Genomic DNA, 5,000 nt, shown 5'->3' on the forward strand with positions numbered 1-5,000 from the left:
GCCGGCGGCGGCGATGATGGGTGGCGCGTGTTTTGGACGCTGAGCCCCCGCAGCTGCCGAGTCCCTGCCGCGCCGTGCCCGCGGCCCGGCTCCCCGCCTTCCTCAGTCGGTCGCTCGGCCGCCCGCCCTCCTGCCCGCCTGCTCCGTTCCCGCCCCGGGTTGAAAGCCAAACGAACGCCGAAGGGGTGGGAGGGAGAGCAGCGACGGGGCGGGGGTGTGTGTGTAACAACAGAAACCGCTCCCCACCAACACCACCCCCCCACCACCCCCCCCCCCCCCCCGCCCCCCCACCGCCGCAACGAGCTCTGTCGACCCCCCTGCCGACCCCCCCCCAACCCCCACCCCTCCCGCCACCAGGTCCACCGTGACACCGGCCGCCCCCTGCCACCCCCGGGGTTCGCGAGGAGACCGGCCGCCCCCTACCTCCGGCCCGCTTTCCACCAGCAGCAGCACATTGGCCGCTCCAGGGAAGGAAGGCGGGAGACCTTAGGACCCAGCGGCGTCGCCGCCGCCGCCTCCGTGCCGGGGGGCCCGGAGGGGCCTCCCGCCGGCGGCGGCGATGATGGGTGGCGCGTGTTTTGGACGCTGAGCCCCCGCAGCTGCCGAGTCCCTGCCGCGCCGTGCCCGCGGCCCGGCTCCCCGCCTTCCTCAGTCGGTCGCTCGGCCGCCCGCCCTCCTGCCCGCCTGCTCCGTTCCCGCCGCGGGTTGAAAGCCAAACGAACGCCGAAGGGGTGGGAGGGAGAGCAGCGAGGGCGGGTGGTGGTGGTGGTGGTGGTGTAACAGAAACCGCCCCCGATCCCCCACCCCCCAGCCGTAGTGCTCCGCGGCGCCGAGGAGGCTGCGGTCGGTTGGCGGCCGCACCCACCGCCCTGCAGCTCCGGAGTTGCAGCGGTGGGGCGGGGACCAACGGCTCTTCGGGCGCGCGGGCGACGGTGGGGGTCGGGGGGCTGGGGGGGGTGGGGGGCTGGGGGTGTCTGTGTGTGTGCGCGTGCGTGTGTCTGTGTCTGTGTGTGCGTGTGTGTGTGTGTGTGCGCGCGCCTGTGTCTCTCTCTCTCGCGCGCGCGCTCTCTCTCTCTCTCTCTCTCTCTGTGTCTCTGCGTGTGTGTCCGAGCGCGTGTGTGTCGCGGCGGGGGGGGGGGGGGGGGGGGGGGGAACAAACAACAAAACAACAATCCGAACAACACACACACACACACACACACACACGCGCACACACCCCCCATTCCCACACATAAAGCCCGGGAGCCCCCTTCCCACCCCCCCACCCCAACCCCGTCGAAAAAAACCTAAACGCGAATGCCAGCGAGCGCCTGGCAACGCCGGGACCCGGACCCGGACCCGGACCCGGACCCGGACCCGGACCCGGTGAAGGGCGCCCGGTGCCCACGCCTCTGCGGCACAGCGAAAGGCGGGGGGAAAGAAACAAAATAAAAACACACACACGCACCCCCCCCCACACCCCCCCTCCCCCGAGACTAAAGCTAAACCCACGCTGCGAAACCAACAGCTGAAGCCGAGGACCGCCCGGCAGCGCCGGGACCCCGACCCGGCGAAAAGCGCCCGGTTCCCGATGCGAACTCGCTCCAGCGAGACGGGCGTCTCCGTTGGGGGTGAGGTGCGGGGAACGTCGCCGCTTCTGCCGGGTCCCCTGGCAGCCGCGGGAAGCGGGGGGGGGGAGTGGCGGGCGGCGCCGTGCGGCGCGGAGTGGCGCGGCGCAGAGGGGCTGACTGGCGGCCGAGGGGGCGGGCAGCGAATGATGCCAGCGACTGCATGGCAGCCAACGGGTCGGGGCGGGGGGGTGGGGGGGCTGGTGCTGCGTGCACATGAGAGCGCGGCGGGGCGCGGGGGTGCGGGGGTGCGTTAAGAAAAAAAATTTCCCTTTTCATTTATTTTTTTTCGGATTTCATTGGCATCTATCGAAACAAAAATGTCTCGCACGACGCGGCCGCCAGGTCTACCCGCCTCCGGGGCGTGAAGCGGCCGACAGGTCTGCCCGCCTCCGGGGCGTGAGGCGGCCGTCAGGTCTACCCGCCTCCGCGGCGTGAGGCGGCCGTCAGGTCTACCCGCCTCCGCGGCGTGTGGCGGCCGTCAGGTCTACCCGCCTCCGGGGCGTGTGGCGGCCGTCAGGTCTACCCGCCTCCGGGGCGTGAGGCGGCCGTCAGGTCTACCCGCCTCCGGGGCGTGAGGCGGCCGTCAGGTCTACCCGCCTCCGGGGCGCGACGCGGCCGTCAGGTCTACCCGCCTCCGGGGCGTGAGGCGGCCGTCAGGTCTACCCGCCTCCGGGGCGCGACGCGGCCGTCAGGTCTACCCGCCTCCGGGGCGTGAGGCGGCCGTCAGGTCTACCCGCCTCCGCGGCGTGAGGCGGCCGTCAGGTCTACCCGCCTCCGGGGCGTGAGGCGGCCGTCAGGTCTACCCGCCTCCGGGGCGTGAGGCGGCCGTCAGGTCTACCCGCCTCCGGGGCGTGTGGCGGCCGTCAGGTCTACCCGCCTCCGGGGCGTGAGGCGGCCGTCAGGTCTACCCGCCTCCGGGGCGCGACGCGGCCGTCAGGTCTACCCGCCTCCGGGGCGTGTGGCGGCCGTCAGGTCTACCCGCCTCCGGGGCGTGAGGCGGCCGTCAGGTCTACCCGCCTCCGGGGCGTGAGGCGGCCGTCAGGTCTACCCGCTTCCGGGGCGTGAGGCGGCCGTCAGGTCTACCCGCCTCCGGGGCGTGAGGCGGCCGTCAGGTCTACCCGCTTCCGCGGCGTGAGGCGGCCGTCAGGTCTACCCGCCTCCGGGGCGTGAGGCGGCCGTCAGGTCTACCCGCCTCCGGGGCGTGAGGCGGCCGTCAGGTCTACCCGCCTCCGGGGCGTGAGGCGGCCGTCAGGTCTACCCGCCTCCGGGGCGTGAGGCGGCCGTCAGGTCTACCCGCTTCCGCGGCGTGAGGCGGCCGTCAGGTCTACCCGCCTCCGGGGCGTGTGGCGGCCGTCAGGTCTACCCGCCTCCGCGGCGTGTGGCGGCCGTCAGGTCTACCCGCCTCCGGGGCGTGAGGCGGCCGTCAGGTCTACCCGCCTCCGGGGCGTGAGGCGGCCGTCAGGTCTACCCACCTCCGAGGCGACCGGCGGTGGCCGCTAGGTGTACCCGGCTCCACGTTGCCGGCGGCCGGCTCAGCGTCCGTCGAAAGGGCTGCCAGGTCTACCCGGCTCCGTCGGGACTTAGAGCGCGGGCAGACCTGTTGGCTCCGGCAGTTCCTCCAAGGGGTCGCTGTTTCGCGCTGCCTCCAGTTAGGTCATCGTAAGAGTCGGCGTCTCTGCAGCGCCTCCCCCGCTGGCAGGCAGACACTGCCTTTAAGCGCCCCTTTCCGGCGCGGACCCATATTCTCCTTATATAGGGGCACGAGGCGTCTCTGCTCCAGACAAGCGCCACCGAGCGAGGGCACGCGGCTTAGCCGGCCAAGTGGAATGCTGGGCGGCCGCAGACGGTGGTTTCCCCCGGGGAATTGGGCACGGTTCTCAAGCCGGTGCTCTGTCAGGCGAGCGTGCACGGAACCGAGAGCACCCAGAGAGATGCCGAACGGCACGAAGCCGGGCGGCGTTGGGGCGGTCGCTGCCGAGTGGTGAGAAAAGGACGGGCAGAGGTGCACGGGAGAGGCCGAAGACCGGTGGCCGGAGGCGGCTGGCGGCACTTGAACGCTGGATACTGGGGGGGGGAGCCGAGCTGTGAGACTACCGTGGGTGGTTACCCCCGTCCCCCCCCCGGTCCCCCGAGAGCCCGATGATGGCGGAGGGGGGGAGCGCCGGTATGTGTGTTGACACAGCGGTGCTCCGTACGGTTCCAGCCCGTCGGGGGCTGTTGCCCAGCTCCTTGAGGGGGCCTTGGGGATGGGACGAGAGGTGGCGGCGGCGGCACCTGCTCCCTTTGTTTGCCGGCCTTAAGCCGGAGCCCGTGGCATGGGCACGCCACGGTTTTGGCTGGTCGCGGTGGCCGGCAGCTTGGATGCAGACGGCCCGGGGGGGGTGTGTCTCGAGCCACCGGTGGGTGGCCCCCCCCCCCCGGCCCCCCGAGAGCCCGACGATGGTAAGGCGAGAGGCGGCGGCGCCTCCCTGGTTCTTGGTTTACTCCTTTCGTTGCCGGTATCGTATGCCATACGTGCGGGGCGGCCTGTGGTGTCCGGCCGGCTCTCGGCGTCCCTGGTTTCTACCGGCCGGGCTCGGTGAAGGGAGGTCTGCACGGTGCTGTGAGCGAAGGCTAGTCGACTCCTCGGGTCCTTTGCTCTCTCGGCCCTAAGCCGGAGCCCGTGACATGGGCACAGCACGGTACGTTTTTGGCCGCCGGTGTTGGCTGGCAGCCGGGTGCAGATGGCCGTGGTGGGGTGTCTCGAGCCTTCAGCGGCTACCCCCCCCCACCACTCTGGTCCCCTGAGAAGCTGGATGATGGTAAGGCGAGGCGGCGGCGCCTCGGTCCTCTTTTCCGCTTTCTTTTTTTCCTGGTGCAGATGCCATACGTGGGGCGGCCTGCGGTGTCCGGTCTGCTCCTGGCGTCCCTGGTTTGTACCAGCCGGGCTCAGTGAAGGGGAGGTCTGCACGGTGCTGTGAGCGAGGTTGGTCGGCGCCTCGGTTCCTTTGCTCTCTGGCCCTAAGCCGGAGCCCGCGATGCGGGTACAGCACGTTTTTTTGTTTTTGGCCGGTGGTGGTGTCCGGCAGCCGGATGCAGATGGCCGGCGGGGTGTCCTGAGCCTTCAGCGGCTTTCCCCCGGCCCCCCGCCTGAGCTGTTCCACACCTGGCTTTTTCTCTCCGGGGTAACCTGTTCCCTGCGTTTGTTGGGCAAAGGCCGGTGGCCGGCGGCGGCCGCCGGCACTTGAACGCTGGAAGACCGGCGGAGTCGAGCCTGTCGCGGCTTTACCCCGGTCCAGCCGAGTCGGCTGAAGGGAATCCTTGTGCGTGGCGGGTGGGTGGCGGCGGTGGCGGGGCACATCCCGCGCACCCGGTCCCCCACCCCCTCGACTGGTACCGGTACGGAGGCGT

Source organism: Athene noctua, unplaced genomic scaffold, assembly GCF_965140245.1.
Source record: "Athene noctua unplaced genomic scaffold, bAthNoc1.hap1.1 HAP1_HAP1_scaffold_342, whole genome shotgun sequence".
NCBI classification, from domain to species: domain Eukaryota; kingdom Metazoa; phylum Chordata; class Aves; order Strigiformes; family Strigidae; genus Athene; species Athene noctua.